The sequence below is a fragment of the Cuculus canorus genome, chromosome 1, assembly GCF_017976375.1.
Source record: "Cuculus canorus isolate bCucCan1 chromosome 1, bCucCan1.pri, whole genome shotgun sequence".
NCBI classification, from domain to species: Eukaryota; Metazoa; Chordata; class Aves; order Cuculiformes; family Cuculidae; genus Cuculus; species Cuculus canorus.
Genome location: NC_071401.1, coordinates 180,727,534 through 180,746,957, shown reverse-complemented (window position 1 = coordinate 180,746,957; position 19,424 = coordinate 180,727,534). Strand labels below are relative to the sequence as shown.

General features: G+C 36.0%; 1 protein-coding gene across 6 annotated transcripts in view; it reads right to left on the bottom strand.

The window, feature by feature from the left end:
• FOXP2 (forkhead box P2) overlaps positions 1-19,424 on the bottom strand; it is a 417,066-nt gene that overhangs the window by 258,314 nt on the left and 139,328 nt on the right. For 5 of the 6 annotated variants that reach the window (XM_054072236.1, XM_054072282.1, XM_054072226.1 and 2 more), the window contains exon 4: positions 1,382-1,497. The exons of the other annotated variant lie outside the window; for it this stretch is intronic. The gene's annotated coding sequence lies outside the window, so the exon portion shown is untranslated. The remainder of the gene's footprint in view (positions 1-1,381; positions 1,498-19,424) is intronic. 6 annotated transcript variants of the gene reach the window in all.

The window sequence follows — 19,424 nt, the reverse complement described above, 5'->3', positions numbered from 1 at the left end:
CTGCTACAGAGTGCACATATACACATTTTTTCCAGACTTCTAAAGAAAATTATAATGCATTAATGACAGGAACTATGGTAATGGAAAAAGGTCACCCTCTTTTGAACACCTTCTTTTTTAAACCATTATATATAAAGACATTTGAGAAAGCAAAGAATTAAAAGGCAGCCTTTGTGCAATCCATTACTGAAATATTATAGAATAATCTATATCAAATGTAGTGGAATAGCAGATTCTTTTGGATCTAAATTTACTGCAGCCATAGAAATGCTTTTATGCTTATTATGTATCTGCATGTTGATTCAATTATTAAAAGAACACCTGACAGCAGACTTACTTAATTGAATTAATTAAACTGGATGAATAATCACAGAATTACTATTGTATGAAATCTGTCCTGAAAAGTAACACTGGCATTTGAAATTGCAAGTGATTTGAATGGTGAAATACACTGAGCGTAGAAGTCTTCACTTACTGTATTCTGAAATTCTTCACTTCATACATGAACAAATGGGACATATAAATGAATAGACAGCTGTGAGTAATGAATGCTTTTTCTTATATACTGTAATTTATTATGTGAGCCCAGCTATGTCACTAGATCTTTTAAAAACTTTGCAAAACCATTTGCAATAATAGTAGTGATTTTTACCTCTTACTCTAAAATAGTACAATAGAGTGGACTACGAGACACCGAGAGAGAGGCAGTGTAACACTGAAACACTTGTGTAAAACAGTGCTTCCAACCACACTGTCCAGGAAAGATCTGAGTTATGTCTGAGCAAATTTATAAAAATATTGTTTACTGACTAAAGCAAGCAAATTAAAGATGTTAAACAATTTTAAAAACATTCTAATAGATCAGTACAGTGAGCTTCTATCACTGATTTTTAGCAACAGGAACAATTTTCTGTAGTGATCAAATATAATGACATACTGTATAAAATATATTCCTTTTAAGGTCTTTCAAAACCATTTTTTTTAAAACCAATCCACTGATAAAGTTCAGAAGAATTTATTATTCTCTCTTTTATTTAGTTACATTTGATAATTCACTGCATAGAACTTAAGTTTCACATGGTAGATTTTTTTTAACAGGCATTTTCTGTTGCCTCTGCTTTCATACCAAAAAAGACACAGAAGATCCTCACACTGCTCAGAACAGAAGTTTATACTGGCAGAGGACAATTCTGGAGCGCAAACACCCAGTCTGGCATATATCCAAGCCCCAGCCATTACCTCTGCATCACCAGTGGGTATTTTTCTTACTTCCTCTTACAGGGTTCTTGCTTTGTTTTGTTTCTGCAATGATGTCCATAATAGCAAAATGTATAAAATAGTCTAATTCTTATATGAGAGAATAGAGGGACTGGATATTTACCTTACTCTAAAATAAACTGCAGCGTGGTAGAATCACACCCATGACCTTTTTTTTTCCTTTTATTTTTTTCTACATCAGCACGTGTTTTCTCTTGCTATAAATGAATATTGATGATCCTACAAATAAAAAATATTAATTTAGAGGTGATTATTAATTTATATTACTAAAAAGAACATGAAAATTTACAGGTATTCAGTCAGAATATCTAAAAATGAAGTAATACGACATCAAACATCTATATACTATAAATCACTAATTTTTTTTTTACATTCATATTTTCCCTCATATTCCTACTTGAATATAATTCATTTTACAAATACGTCTGATCCTGCCTCTGACCTTACTACACTTTAAGCTCTTTTCTGCTCATGGAAAGCTAATTTGCATTTTTTAAAAATGTGTCTGTATTAATGATCTAATTTACCACAAAAAGGCTTTATATTAAATACAAAAAGGACAGCCATTAGCTTTCTTTCCACAATAAAATCAAAACAAAAAATAAAACATCTCATTTACACAACAATTAACAGGTTTCTTTCCTAACACAATGCTAAATGAATCTGTACAGTTCAGTATTCATAAACATTATACATCGTGCAGAATTCTTGCTGTACAATCAAAATAAGGAATATTATAAATATGCAAAGTTTTACAAAACACTTTCCTGAGAAATCTATACATCCATTTTAATACCTATATTAATAACCACAGTGGTTAGATTTTTCTTTTACATAAATTATACAAAGTACATTGGCTTTACATACCATTTTAATACCAGTTTATTATAGCTTTATTTCATAACATTGGAGGTGGAAATGGAAACAGTGCCATCATGTGATACTTTTCAAGCTACTTCACTTATTTCCAAGGAGTGAGTCTGTTGCTGCTATACAAATAAGATTTCCTAGAAAAGCACTCAATGGCAGTATAATTTATTATATGCCATGTTGTAACTAAATAATTTTAGGTATTTTTATGCATCAAATAATGAAAACACCTTCTAAATCTGCAAAGGTAAACAAGTATATGATCAGTACAAATGTTACTTAGCCCCTTTTATTAAGAGTTCACAAATTATCCAACACAGTCTTCTGAAATTCCTTTCAGTTTACAGTCAAGATATTAACTTGAATAGCTTCATTTTTACAAAAGAGTATAGAAGTTAAATTCACTGGTTTTAATTAGTACTGGGCAAGCTACTTGGAAAAAAAAAACAACAAAAAACCTAATATATGAAATCGTCACAGGCATATAATATCAAAGCCAAATCTAACTCATATTATATTTACTATACAAGATATTTTTAATGAAATCAGACACAGGGTCATTTTTTCTTTTGTATTCATTTCATACTGAAATAAAGGCATTTCTCTCCCCAGTGGTAACAATAAACTAGAAAATTCAGACTTGATGCTAAAGACGCCTATTTCCCCTTATCCCTTCCATTTTCCAGAGATCAAGACAACCATTTGACAACCGCTTGGAATCTAGAAATGCAAGTAATCTATTAAATCTGAAATCCCACTTTGCTCACAGCTGCCAAATCTCAAACTACTTTACAGTAGTGGTTTTTTTAAACATATATCTTTATTCAAAATTAAACCCTTCAGTGAACTCATTGATGTATAGGTGAAAGTTGATGGGAAAAAAACCAGGAATTGTAACTTTTAAAAGTGAGCACAGATGCTAGATATTGCTTACGGAGTTTCAGAATTTATAGAATACAAACAATGACTGAATTCTCCAAGATTAAAAATCCTCAAATAACTTAACTGCCTACTATTCCACAGGAAAACTTTTATTATTATGTGCTTATTTGTAAGCATACAAGCATGTACAGCCATTTAAAAATGTTCAGATTTCTTTATGTAGGACCCAAAAATTCATGGTATACACACACAAACCTCATATATGAGTTACGCTTGAGTGTGTTTAGAGCCTGAAACAAACACAAAGGGTTTTATAAAACTCAGTATATTTCACTCCATTGATGGATCAGCATTACAGCTGGTGAACGTATCTGCATTTGGTGAAAGGCAACAAAAATACTCTCCATCCTTAAGAACCTTCAGAGAGCAGGATTCAAGACCAGAAACATTAAATATAAGGAAAATACTGCAGTAAAAAAAAAAAAAAAACCAAAAACAAAAACACAGAGAAATAATGTTATGTACTTACTTAAATTTAATGTGTACTACTTGCAGACAACATTTTATAAATTGCTGAAACTAAATCAAATTGCATTTATCAGGCTGGAAGGCAGGCAGACTGTATGCTGCATAAATACTCATTTGTACACCTAGTACGGGGAAGTCTACTTTTTATACTTGCACCTAGCAAGCAAGTTCTTTAGGAACAGATTAAAAAGAAAAAGCAGAAGGGCCATTATTATTTATTTTCCAAATGCCTGATGTTTTTGTATCCACCCTGGCTCCCCATCTGACACTACTATCTTGACAAGCTGGTTAGAAAATAAATTGACTAGACTTCTACCAACACAACTGACACATGGAACTCTGCATGGTAAAGACAATCTGTAGCAAGTTATTTAATATCTAATACAGGGCTTTTTAAAGCTTTTTTGTTCTTGTTGGCAATTATCATCCTTGAGGGTGATAAATATTTCTGTTTCTCTGTGGTTAGGGTTTAGAATCAGTCCAGATTCTAAGATTTTAAGCCCAGAACAATTCAGTTATAATTCCCTGTCGTTGTGAGACACACAGAACCCACATTGACCCTTACCAAACAGTTTTATTATGTTGATTATGAACTAGATGATGAGTATTGACAATATGACCTTACAAAATACTTTCTAGATACTGACAAAGCTGTCCAGAAACAAAAGTTATAAATCAGATAAAGTCATAACACTCCAACTACATTAAGTACTAAGCCAAGGTAATCACAACCTGGTGGGGCTCTTGCTGCTTGATCTGCCAAGACATTTGAGAAATCTGGAAAAGGGAGCTAGAACTCTGCTCATTTTCAGATCCCTTCCCAGTGGCCCCTTCAGCAGCTACCAGAAAGGAATCTGGACATTCCTTGTATTCTGTCATTTCCTGTGGTGCCCGAAACGGATGCTCATTTAAGACTGAGATAAACTACACTGTAGATTAACACTTTGAATCTAAGTAGAGGAGAGTGTTCTACGTAAACATTTGCTGAAGTATTTCTGCAATTTTGACCAAGGGAGAGGCTGCATTACCCTCTAGGTCAAAAGGCAAAATTATACCTTCTTATCTGTATTCTTACTTCACTGTCTCAGAAATCCAGTGCTCTAGATAGGAGTCAAAAAAGCAGAACGAACACCAAATATATGACGGAGAAGCCCTAATATCTTACATTCGTAATTCAGAAGACATAAAAATAGCGACAGTGTTGCTAACTGAAATGAAAGAATGCCAACATTTCTAAGTATCAACCTACAAATGGCCATCAGGCATCTCATCCTAGTAAAAATTTAATTTCTTCTCAGAACATTCTGATGTGGAAGAAGCTAGAGGAAAATTCCAAGTTAAACTGAACTTATACTTGCCGTATTAGAAAACACCTTACTCTTCCCTCATGCAAACTGCAATTAGATAATATTTCTAGTTATATGGATGTTGATTTTGTAATGTAAGGAGACCAAAACACACGGTACTTTATTTCAAAATTGTAAAAAAGAGAAAAGTATTTTTTAATTTTTTTAGTGCTAAGGCCTTTAGATAAATGCGTTGTGTGGGACTCAGATGCCAGACCTGTAGATGGCTAACCCACAGGGCTAATATTTATCTAATCATGTAGCACCCAACTATTCTAATAATCCACAATCTATAAATTACTGATTGAACTGTCCCAACACGGAATCACTGGACCCAACTGGATCGAGATTAATTTGGACAAAACATACAATGCAGAACTTCAAGAAAATTATTAGACATTTCCTAGAGTTTTGAAAAACTTAGAAAGCACAGGTTTTACCAGGTTCTGTGCATACAGTTACATGGTCTCCTTAATTTGAGAAGAGACCGAAAACAGGAAGAGGACTTGCTGGTACTTATCAAGGCGTGCTTGAACAACAAACAACTTTAGCTAGTGTGTGAGGTTTTCTCAAATAGAAATATTGTTATTCCTGTTAACCACCCAACCCAAACAAAATGTCAGATGAAATGAGATATACTGTCAGAAAAGAAAAATAAGCCATAGGTGGTGGTTTAAAAACAGGTTCACTGATAGCTGCAGCACCATATTCCATCACCTCAGAGCCACAGGTTGCCTTATAAAGAGAGTTACGTTGTGAAGCGATAATGGCTGCCATCATTCATAGACATGGTTAGAAACTAGGAGTTTACTCAGCACTTGTCACTCAAGTTAAATGGAAGGAACAGTTAAATGTTCTTTTGTGTAAGGACAGCTGAAACAAGGCCTTGAGTGGGGAAGCAGCATGCATATGCCCGTGCACGTCTCTGGTTACAGGTTACAAAGCAATGTATTGCGGGAAGCATGAAACATAGGAATGAAGCTCAATGAAAGCTCATAGGAATGAAACTTAACAATGAAGCTCAAAACCATGCAAAACTATCAGTCTTCAAGAAACAGTCTTTTACAGGGAACTCTAAAGTTTTGTGGAGGAAAACAAATGTTACTATAGCAAAAACTCTACTGAGGTCTAACAATACCCAAATAAATTCTTATTAAGGAGAAAATTGCAGAAACCCTTAATCAGAAAATATCAAATGAGTGCCATTACCAGAGTCAGTGTAACTGAAAATATTTTTGTATTTCATAAGAATATTCACAATCAAAAGGCAGAGATGGTCACCATACAGCTAATATGACTGGACGTATTTTTCTGAGGACATATTTTATCTGAGGACTGACAGACAAAAGGAAAATCCCTAGAGGATGAACTCCTGCAAGCTTTAAGACAGCTTTAGTATAGAGTTTGATGTGTGCAAAAGACACAGGAGGTCAAGTAATCCCCTTATGGTTAGAGAATATATAGTAAAAATTCTATTTGCTTGTAAAGTCTCTTTATTTCACTGGTCTTTCAGATAAAGTATTATGATTAAGTGACACATGGCCTTTAGTAGGACACACTGGTTTCTGGAATGGTACCTACTACTGGAAATCTGCTAGAAGAAAAGAGACTGAAATAAAGCAAAAGATCTGAAAGGAAAATTAAAAAAAAAAAAAAAAGGTTTAATCCCTAAGTCACTCGTTTTGGGGTTGAACATTCCTTCCTCTCTTACCTTAAGGCTTTTTTCCCACTGAACTTATCTATGTTCTGGAAAACCTGCCTCTCTGTTGAATGGATACCTACTGCCGACCTTTTTTATATATGGACCCCTGTTTTACAGGAAGAGGGAAAACACTTTATATTTCAATTCCTTTATGCTATCTGCAGGGTTTCTGAAGGGCTTCTAATAATAATTCATCGGAAAGAACACACAATAGTACGTTCTACGTCTAAAGAAGCCTTTGATGCTGGTCCCCATACCTAGGCACTCATTGACACCTGAGGCAAGACTCCCAGGAAATTAATACAACTCTCAGAAGCCGCAAAAACTCAAGATAAGTTTAAGTTGTCTTCTGTAGTCTTTTCTTTAAGTAGGAAAGCCACAACGAATGCAGTTTGCCCCAAAAGAAGCCAGGTAATTTCCCTCATGACATACAAATATCACAAAACCAACATCAAGCAGCTTCTTGATGCTATTTTCAACTTCATTTAACAGAAACCAATCAGGCTGCCAAACATGGTAGTTCTGAAAGACAAATGAACTACTAGTAATTGTATCTCCTCAGTCTGTGAATATACAAGTAGAAACAGGTTTTAAAACAGAAAAACAGCACTGGCTCAAGATTATACAGGTGATATTTTTCATTGTGAATGAAAACTAAACCAATTTCCAGTCTTAAGAGTAACATACTTGGATTTTGGCTGTTTGCAGTGTTTAACATGAGCCATAAAACAGAATTCCTGAACACTTGTGCTTACAGATCACATTGCACTACACAGCTGTTGTGTTTTACCCCAGCAGAGGGTGCATTTAAGCAAGTGGAAAAAAAGCAATTTTCTTTCACACCTAGCTTAAAGTGCTTAGGGGACTTCTGGAATGAAATGTAACATATACATGTATTATATTTAAAATAGATTTAATAATTATTTGGTTTGAAGTATTTAATGTATCTGCAATGTTTGTCTCATTTTTTTGTAGTTCTTCTGGTACCACAATGAACAACAGCACAATGCTGCAAACAGAGGTTGCAAAAGCATTTAAAAACATAGAATATGCCTAGAGTAAAGCTGTTCATATGCTGTTATTTTAACCTCCTCTGCACGACCTTTCATCCATTCTTTGTTACTACGTGCCACATTACTTGTTTCCCCAGGACTTATATTTCATCTCTGCAGTGGACAGACTAAGTTTTGAAGTTCAGCTGGGGTTTTAGAATACTTTTACTTCATGTTACCTATGGAGGCCGTTGTCTCTCGTCCTGTGCTCTCTTTTTGCTGAAACTGTGAGAGATATGGTGAAGGTATGCACAACCTGGGAGCTGCAGGAACTATCTAAGGCAGCAGAATACCATTCCAAGGACATGGATTTCTACCACAAATAATTTTTCGTCAAGTTCCATAAATTTAAAAAAGACTAACAATTTACAATTGAATAAAAATGTTTTCCTTTCCATGTTGTCATACACATCTACCATTATGGGAATTAGATCAAAATAAATGCTAAGCTTCCTCCAAGTCCATGCATATTCGCTGTTGCATGTTTATTCTCCTATAAAGTCTCATAAAGTAACCTATTTTCACAAACATGTTACTCCTCTGGCCAATATAACCCAAAATTTGAAAAAGAAGTAGTCCACAATTATCTTCCTACTAATTTTTCTTTCTCTTAAGATAAAAAAGAGTCACATTCTTTGTAAAACACAAACTAAACTATATTTGAAGCAGTGAAGATTACTACCAAATTGCACAGGATTGAACCTGTGAAGCAATTTTCAAATAAAACTCATAAATAACATGTGAATAGTAGTTCCACACTCCTAACTGCAGTTGGACATGGAAAGAATAAAAAAATAAATGCTTAGAAGTGGTAGCAAAACAACAATAAAAACAAATAGTTCTTTAAGAAACAGAACTTAAAAATAAAAGCATGGACATACTTCATACTGAAGCCTTTTTCTTCAGAAGATGCTCTGTTTTGCTGTTTCTGTTACATATACCATCTGTTTTCATGGATATTAGTATCTTTGGGGTCTCTACTTCTCCATCAAATTTGTTTGAAGTTGGCCAACATGTTCAAGAATTATTGTAGGGGGCAGGCAGACAGATAGATATTATGACTGCATCATCTTACAAAACTTCTGTTTCCTTACAGAAGTACTATTGAAATAGCAACTTTACACTATATTAGGCTGGGAGATAGACCATTCCACAGCAGGGCCCCTTCTGCAGGGAAGGCCAAGCCAGAAGAACACAGGAATTCAGGGTTCATGTCTAGCAATAAGAATTCTCAAGCTGGTGAAGTGTCATAACACAATAAAGAAGGAGAGAGAGCAGATAAAAAAAACACCTAGTACTACAGTAAATACAAATAACATTAAACAATTACAAAATTTTAAATAACATGCTTAGCGGAAAAGGAAATAACATCTTATAATACATCATAATTACCCATTGTTAGCAACTTCTGGTTAATGCTGTAAGAAAATCTCAAACAAGTCCTAACTTAAATAAAGGCTTGCTTTTTTTATTTCAAACTATAGCCTGGTATTGGTTCAGCAGCTGACTATGATAGACCTAATTAATTTAACTTCAATACTTCAAATGGAGCTTTATCAAGGATTAACGTACCACAGTACTGCCAGTAGTTATGAGCATGTGGTCATCAGCTCAGGTGCAGTAACTCCCCTTTTACTAATTCGGTCATGCTTTAAATACTCCAGTGCTGCTTTCTCACCTTTTATTTATTCATTAGAAGAAAAGCTGCTTACAAAAAAATGGCATGGCTTTGTTACAGGATGACTAATATGGTACAATCTCTTCATTTCTTTTCATTCATGGTGTTCTTTAGCATGAAATCAGGGTTAGGTCACAGAAGATGGCAAATATCTTATCTAGTATTACAGCCAAAAGTATCCTAAGCATCGGGTTTGCAAGAAGACTCATTCATTCATTGAATCTTGTTTCACATACAGGTAGACCCATGACATAATATAGTGCATTCAATGCATTCTCAAGCATGGAGCACTTTTCCCCCCCTCAAGTCAGTATGTCTCACAAAACAGTAGTAGAAGCTACACCTATATTTGAAGAAGGCTGCTGAGGAACTCACTCAGACTAAAGTTATATATAAACTTGTTATGTGTTCTAACTTTGTCGTTTACTCTTATGTAACAAACAATACATTCATATCCACCAATGAGTTTCTCTGAATATAAAGTTACAGATATAGGGATTTTCACAGTCTGCAATGGCATCACAAGAGATGTTCAGCCTTACCAGTGTAAGTCTAAAGCAGATGAAAACAAAAACATGATTTACACTTAACTAATAAGAACGGTTTCATATTCAAAATATTGCAATAGAATGAAATTGTGTAAGAAGAGACACAACATCACTATAAAAGCTAGAAAATGCAACAACACAAGAAATGGTGAAACCATGAATTAAATTTCACAGGTGCCTCACGTTACAGTAAGTAAACACTGTTTTCACAAAAGATTTTTCAGCTGGAAATCAGAAAAAAAAAAAACCCAAACAGGTAGAAGGATAAAAGCTAAAGAAATCTTTAACGTTCAATTTAAACAGTTTACTATTCAAGGTCTTTTTTCAAAAATAAATTCTCATTTATAGATAAAAATATGGAATGAGACCATATTGAAATGATCCACTTAAAGTAACAATACTGCAAGTCACTGAAGAATCAGCTGTCAATTAGAAACTGTCAAACTTTGTTAAACATATACTAATCATATCTAGCATAGTTTCTGCTTCAGAAACTGTCAGCCTCTGGCCTGGACAGGCGCACACTCTCCTGGGTTGAAAACTGGTTGGATGGCCGGGCCCAGAGAGTGGTGGTCAATGGAGTTAACTCCAGCTGGAGGCCAGTCACAAGTGGAGTTCCTCAGGGCTCAGTGCTGGGTCCAGCTCTGTTCAATGTCTTTATCAATGACCTGGATGAAGGCATTGAGTGCACCCTCAGCAAGTTTGCAGATGACACTAAGCTGGGAGGAAGTGTCGACCTGCTGGAGGGTAGGGAGGCTCTGCAAAGGGATCTGAACAGGCTGGACTGCTGGGCCGAGACCAATGGGATGAGGTTTAACAAGACCAAATGCCGGGTCCTGCACTTGGGGCACAACAACCCTATGCAGCGCTACAGACTGGGGGAAGAATGGCTGGAGAGCTGCACAGAAGAGAAGGACCTGGGGGTGCTGGTTGACAGCCGACTGAACATGAGCCAGCAGTGTGCCCAGGTGGCCAAGAAGGCCAATGGCATCTTGGCTTGTATCAGAAATGGGGTCACCAGCAGGTCCAGGGAGGTTATTCTCCCTCTGTACTCGGCACTGGTGAGACCGCACCTCGAATACTGTGTTCAGTTCTGGGCCCCTCACCACAAGAAGGATGTTGAGGCTCTGGAGCGTGTCCAGAGAAGAGCAACAAAGCTGGTGAGGGGGCTGGAGAACAAGTCTTATGAGGAGCGGCTGAGAGAGCTGGGGTTGTTTAGCCTTGAGAAGAGGAGGCTGAGGGGAGACCTTATTACTCTCTACAACTACCTGAAAGGAGGTTGTGGAGAGGAGGGAGCTGGCCTCTTCTCCCAAGTGACAGGGGACAGGACTAGAGGGAATGGCCTGAAGCTCCGTCAGGGGAGGTTCAGGTTGGATATCAGAAAAAAATTCTTCACAGTAAGAGTCATTGGGTACTGGAACAGGCTGCCCAGGGAGGTGGTCGAGTCGCCTTCCCTGGAGGTGTTTAAGGAACGGGTGGATGAAGTACTTAGGGACATGGTTTAGGGAGTGTTAGGAACGGTTGGACTCGATGATCCAATGGGTCCTTTCCAACCTTGTGATTCTGTGATTCTGTGATTCTGTGATTGTAACATGACCTGCACCAATGCACGCATTTCATTTATCATGATGTGACAATGCTGCAAGAGGGAAAAGCTTCCTTCCATTTTTCCTGGTACCATCTTGAGGACTTAAAATGGAGCTTCTCAAAGACAAAAAAAAAAAAAAAAAAAAAAAAAAAACAAGGAAGAAAAAAGGAATTTGCTGAAGCAGAAATGTAGAGAAAAATATGAAACATCTCCCTGATGCAGACATAAATACAAGACAAAGGTATGCGTGTTCAAAAAAAAACAAAAAACAAAAAAACCCAGAAATGCAGGATTATGGAACTAGAGTTCCAGTTGGATGTCCTAGTGACTATGCAAACTAGGAAAGCTTTACTCTCATGCTCTATGATCTTCTAAGAACCTCCTCAATGGTATCATAACCCACTAATTCATAGCTGCCTTCTATATATTCTAACTATATTATATCATTATGGATGTCATTGATATGAATAACATTTAATAAAACCACAGAAGAATATTAATCCTTTGTGAAAGCACTGCATACTGCTCTAGAACTCTTACACTTTAATTACTATATATTTTTATATCTATAAAGCTATAATGTCTTTACACAGCTTGCCTTCCTGGCCATAGGTGACTTTGTTCCAACAAGGAACCATCTTAAACAAAACAGAAAGGAATGAAGATAGTTCACCCATCATCATCACTACCAATGTCACGGGACACAGAGCTCAGCATAGATTTTACTCACAGTCTTAGCAGAACCTTACAAGAAGGCTTCCTGATTTAATTCAGAAATGTTCAGAAGGTAGGGATGACACACGTGTTCACCAGAGCTCTTCCAGCTTTGTGCCTTCCCTCCTTCCATTCTTAAACCATTAAGAAGTTTTTTGCCTTTTTTGGATCCTGAACATCTCTTGTGCTGTGTCATGTCCTGACTCCCCTGTCCATCTTTTATATTAGAGGGCCAAAAGCTATTGCCCTTTCTCTGCTATATACGCTTATCATTTTTGTTACATGTACTTCAGAATTATTCATTTCCATGTACATTTTCCCCTCACTGCTATTTTATCTCCAGTTCTTTGCATTTAGAACCAAAAGAAAGATAGAGACAGTTAGAAGAGTACATCTGATCACTCAGCATGGCTGCTTAGCATCTTAAAATAAGTTTTAAACTTTTAATGGTCAATAGTTACGACTTAACCCAATTACCACCACTAGAATCACATTCTAGTGGTTAACATTCCAGATGTTAACAGCTTCTTACGAAGTCCAAAAACTTTAAACCTTTTTCCTTTTAATGCCATTTTCCCTGCTTCTTAATCAAAACCAACATAACATCATCACAGTTAATACAGACAATTCAGTCTATCCTGGAAAATCTGTCATTAATCTGGCTGACAACAGCAGAAAAAATAGTGAGAAATTTGGATGGCAATAAAATGTAAGTATTTTCATATCAATTTAACAAAATCAAATTCAGTTAAAATAAGTTACAAAATGTCAAACAGTAGAGTAGCTGTGTCTATTCTGCATGAACTTCTGCTGCACTTCTGTTATGGCAGAAAGTGAGATACAAGAGACATCTCCTCAAAGCAACATGATATATTCTAGACAGAAGGAGAGACACATTAAGCTCAAGCTAGTTTATCTTATTCCCTAAAAGACTGAGACCGAGGTTTAGGTACACTGCACATACTCTTGTGACTACATTTTCCACATACTTACTTGAGGTAGCCAGAAACTAGCCAGCCCTAGCACTGTGACCCACGAAGCTACAGCTCTGATAAACTCAGCACAGGCAGCAAAACCTGCCTGAGAACTGGAACAGACATGCAGTTACTTAATTGTCTCTGTACACTAGTCCCGGAGACATAGACATCCTCTGCAGGAATCCCAGATTACTATAAAGGGGAGAGTGACTGCTCTTCAGCGACAACCGTGAATGCCCTTGGAATAGCTCCAATACTGAGTGTTAAGCAGAGTCAGAAGAAAAGTAAGAAACAATTTTTCATTATAGTGAAACTAGCTAATTTAAAGATATACAGAGAAAGCAGATCCTAATATGACTGTATCATATTAATTGAATATGATATGACATGGTTGGACTTGATGATCCAGTGGGTCCTTTCCAACCTGGTGATTCTATGATATACTAAAATCCAATAAAAAGGTAATACTTTTGGAAAAGCTTTTTTAGTATTTGGCATTTTTTTTTAGTCATATATATATATATATATATATATATATATATATATTTTCACACACTTACTTACACAACTCTTCTTAAAAAAAATTCTTTTATTTACAAGAAAGATGTGTCCAAGATCTGACCAGTTACAGTATCTTCTCCATCTTATGTGTTTCCAGTTAATAATTATTGACATTTGGGGGCGGAAATACTTGCTCCAGGACAGAAGGCTTTTTACATCAAATGGTTACAACAGATCATCACATGTAACTCTTACCTGAGATGCTCAAAATACTAATTACAAGCACTGAGTAAGCACTACATTTTAAAAGGAAAATATTCTGCAATCCCCCCACGCACATATAGTTTCAAAGTGATAGGATGGGAACAGAAAACTGGTGCATAGCCCCAGGTTGGAAACCTCAGAAGATTAGTGTATTAAATTAAAATAACTGGAAATTCCAGATGGCAATTCTTGTTTAAATGGATCAGAAAATTTGTAATCTTGTTATTTCCATAACTTTTTCCATAATGTACAGTTTATTTTAATTGCCAGAATTTTTCTGCTTTGTTTGTTTGTTTGTTTAATTTGGCTGAAGAAAAATGTTATAAGCGGAGCGGAGAGGGGAGAAGAGAGGGGGAAAAAAGCAACAAAAAAGAAAAATATTATCTTGCAGGGTTTTATCTAATTATTCAGTGAACAAGAAAACATAATTCCACAAATTACTTCAATAAAACTCTGTTTCCTAGTGGATGGGCTCCACATCCCAGAGATGAGAATCCAAAAGGAGCAGCCATGGCAAGAAGGTTTTCATATATGACATAATATGACAATCCCTTCTGCTTCCTCTGACAGTTGGAGAAGCAGTGTAATAATAAAAGCAGTTGCTCTTTAAGAGGTTTCTGTACACAAAAAAATAGTTCAAAGCTGACTCACAACACCACAGTCTCTGTTTAGGGGTAAGAGGTACAGTATACCAGTACCTGTAGAGCCTGTCGCTGATAATACAAGAGAAACATTTTTCTAAGAAGTACTCCTGCACTATTCAAGTAATCATGATAAATATAAAAGGAAACAACAAACTAGGTCTCCAATAATACCTTTGGCATGAAATGAATGAAGGATGTCAAATTTCAGAGACACTGATAAAGGCTTTCTGCAAAATCAGGATACAACTTCAGGATGCAGAAGTATATCAAGTCATAAGTTAATCCAGTTGTACAGAAACTCATAAAACACAGTAATGTGCATTTCAGCAGGAAAGCACACTCACTGTCACAGATGGATTTACAGAGCCCTAGTAAGGGTTGTGCAATTGTTATTATGCACTTAGTGCTTTCCAAAATTTTGAGAGTAAAGCTACCTCTCTAGTAGGTGTACACATGCTATGACCATTCTCCCAAGGGCAAAGAAACACTGCATAGCCCACATGGTCGTATTTCCATGATTATCATGTCCAGAATAGGGCTTCAAGGCTTTGGGTTTTTGTAGTTTGCTTGGGTTTTGTTTGTTCTTTTTTTTTTTGTTTTTCCCCTGGGGGTGGTTGTTTTTTTGTTAGTTGTCTTGGCTTTTGAGAACAGGAGTATTTGGAGAATCCACCTAAAATCTTACTTACAATTTAGTCATATCATGTTAGAAGTTACCAGGCGCTGCACTTCCAGCTAAATTAAGGAGGTTCTTGGAGCTTTTTCAATAAACAAATGCTTTGAAGTTTAGCAGTTTATAAAACATAAGTTAATTTTCTTATAAATACTTTCTGTAGTGATTTCCTCTTAGATACCAGCACACAAATATTTGCAGGAAAAGGAGGGACAGAGTTAAAATAAAACAAATTATCCACACCTGTACAACCTGTGTACTTAAGACAACAGTTTCCAACTAGGGCAAGGTAAAGTCAGTTATAACAGGGAAAGTCACAGATCTATAGTTAAGGAATTTCCAAAAGTGGTTTTTAACTAAAGAGAAAACCAAAAGATGAACAACCTACTCAATCTGGATACAATTTAGAGAAGACCAGTAGTTCCAGAATCTATTACTTTTTCTTTCACAAAAAGCAAAAACTGAGTAGACTTAATTGCAAAGTTTACTTACTATGCAAGCTCTAACGACTGCTCTTATTACGGTAGATATTATCTATGGTTGCCAATGAACACGCATGAATGTTCTGAAGGGGGAATAATCAAGACTTCTTACTGCATGAGTTCTGACAGTGTATAGCTACCCTTTCTGTATCACACTGGCTCCATTAACTCCCTTTTCAAGGGAGTTTTTATGTTTCTGGATACAAAATATAATGATATTACTGTATCTGTCCAAGCTTTATTTCTGAAAGAACCTGTTCAAGAATTTTAGGTCTCTCAAGATTCTTTTCTCCTTGAAATATTTTTTTGAAAGGTTTTTATTCAGGGACCTTTATTGTCCTTGACTCCAATTATGCAAATCACATACTGCAAACTCCATTACCTGGTGCTTCAAACAGCTACAAAAAATAGATAACAATGTGTAATACTTCAGATTAATGATGGTGATACTGCAATTTGTCTTAATAAATACATACAGTTTCCTTAATTCTACTCCTGAGCTCCAAATGGTGTCACACAGAACAAGCTTGCAACCATATTTGTCAGAGGTTTCTAGACACCACGTCCTCCAAAAATTGACCTTTTAAATGTACACTTTATTGATTCTTTTAGCTCATAACAGGACCAATGGGAATATTAAAAATCACATCATTCCTGTTATTAGGAAAAGTCCAGAAGACCTTTTGAGTTCCAGTATCTAGAATGGGACAAGGATGGACCTAGAGCATAAGTGCCACTGTCTTTTGCTCCTGTCTTTACTTTCTTGTCACTAAGAGATGGCAGGACAAAGACAGCGGTGCTTTAGGAACCTTGTAAGCTTCTGTGTCTCACTGTAGAACCTCTTAAGCAGTACCGTCTAAAAAGAAAGCTCACTTCCCCTACTCATACCTAGGCAACTTCTTAATAAAAGTACTATGAAAACAGATTATTCATGGCTGCTGTCAAGGTTTCTTAATAAAACAGAATAGAACAGAATGGAATAAGACAGCTCAGCGCAGCTCAGGTGGAAAGGACCTACAACGTCCAACTAGTCCAACTCCCTAAGCAATTCAGGAGTGACCAAGTAAAAGCATGTTATTAAGGGCAATGTCCAAATGTTTCTAAACACTGACAGGCTTGGGGCATTGACCACATCTCTGGAAAGATTGTTCCAGTGTTTGAACGTCTTCTTGGTAAAGAAATGCTTCCTAATGTCCAGTCTAAACTTCTCCTGGCACAGCTTTGAACCATTCCCACACATCCTGTGGCTGGATAGCTGGGAGATCAGCACCTTCCTCTCCTTTCCCCTCCTTAGGAATTTGTAGAAAGCAATGAGGTTGCCCCTCAGCCTCTTTTTGTCCTAACCAGACAAGTCTTTCCTCACAGCCCCCCAGCCCTTTCATCAGTTTTGTTGCTCTCTTCTGGATGCATTCAAGGATTTTCACATCCTCCTGAATTGCAGAGCACAGAAGACAGTATTCAAAAGCATTGCTGTACTTTGTCACTGATCAATTCTTTACCCTAACATCTGCCAAATTATGACAAAGTTTATGCTAAAATTATATAGTTCTAATATTTTTCATCCAAAATGGACTTCACACTTCAAATATATATTACATTAAGCAACTTACTGCTAAGCAGTAAATATATAGACAAATAAATGTCACCAAGCATACTTATGTCAATACTGCTGTAACTTCAAGAACATCTTGGAAGAGATGACTATTGATATACATGGTCCTAAATCATGCTAAGCATATATCACAATTCCTAAAGCTCTATTCACAATCTTAAAATTAAATGTATTTGTTTCTAGTTTGAGCCCTGATGGCTCAACCTTTGTCAAGTCGAGTCAAAGGCAAACGTATCAGATGCTTCTACAGAATGCCAACATTAACTACTCTAAATCATGCTTAAGGGTTCCCATTAACAAAAAAGTCTTTGGATGTTCAACTTCAGCAGAAAAAACTGAATGTTGCCTGCATTTCTTTTTAAATTCCAGCCCCTTACTGAGGAAGTCTGAATAAGAAGTATTTGCATCATTAGCAGAGGGGGAAACTTATTTTTCTTGCTAAAATCTCAAGGAAGTTGTAAAGCAAGAGTGGCAGCAGGAGTCATTTACAAAACAGGTAAAAAGAAGAATGGTGTGTATTTCCCAGCTAACTTAATTATTAATGAAATTAACATTATTTGATTGGCTAAGACAGTGAAAAATGCTGTGAATACAAAGAAAGGAATGAAATCTCTGAAACACTTCCTGTACTTCACACAACTTCATCTGACCTTGAACAATGCTGGTGCAAAGAGCCCAGACAAATTAGATTTTACATTTACAAGAATTCCACACAGTGAACATCTGAGAGCATGAAAACCTCCTGACAATTTTTCCAGGTTCTTCTCAAAAACAAGTAAGAATTTCCTTGCTAAAACATCAATCAACTCCCAACGGGAGTTGCTTTAGGTAGGCCTGAGGAATAAGAAGCTTCAGAATTACGGCCTTTCCGTCACAGTACAGCAGCTCAAGAAAAAGGACAAGAGCAAGGGATTAAGGAAGCTTAGATATTGTTCACAATTCAAATTAATCGTTGAGTAGATGATGGGTTATAAGTGACAGATGAATAAGGAAGTCGAATTTTCAAGTAAATGTTGCTTCTGTCCCACAGCCAGGAGGATTTGCTTAGCTGAAGTACAGTTTCCTAGGTGCCTGACAGATGCAAGGACCAACAACAAGGCATAAATCTAAGCTAAAAAGCTTACCCTCATTAATACAAGAGTTAAAGAAGAAACACATTTTTATTTTCTTACTTTTTAAGCTGAAAGCTGGTAAGGCAAGAGAGAAAATCAAGCAGCTAAAACTTACAGAAAAATAGAGCGTCAAATACTAGTGCCTGAAATCTCCTAGAAGTCTCTTTCAGTCATTTGGAAAATCTTTCCATCAAGGGTAAGAGATCAGATAGTTGTGCTCAAATAGTTGGTATTATATGATGGCTCTTCTATACTGGAGGAGAGTAATATAAGAAACCCAGAAAAGTCTAAGTAAGCATTTAGTACTCTATGTGTAATTATCCTTTATGCAATTAATTTAAAAAAATAGTGTTTTTTTTTTAATAAATGCATAGGTATTAAATTAGTCGATTAGGGACAAGATCTATTTTTTTCTCTCAAAGTGTGCATAAATATCCTTGATACAATGAATGAAGGAAAAAAAACCCCAAACAAAACCAACCCAAATCAGTTAAAACTATCCATGTCTATTTTTAAATGCAAAAAACCACAATGTGAATAGTTGCAGCAACCTCATGCAATATATTTAGACAGCCTTTTGTCATACTATGTTTGTTGTGCTGTGTTAAAGCAAAAACTTTGTTGTAATAAGTATAATTTTTTAATAGATTTGAATGAAGTTGTTCAGGACAGACTTTTAAAGCTACTTTAATACATAGAGAGTAACATAGAAGCAATATTTTTTTCATTTTTAATAAAGCGGTTTAAAATATTTTAATAAATGTCTTTATGTTACAGGATTTTGTATTCCTGAGACATAAATAGAACAATAACTTTGTAAAGCTCACAGAATAACTACATAAGCCATTTTACAAGGAGAATATACTTTTCCTTCTTTCTTATGAATGTATAAAGCTCTCCTTCAAGCTCTTACTAAATCTATTGATCTGTGAAACACAGTGCACTCCAGGGAGGCAATTCACTTGACGTTATATAT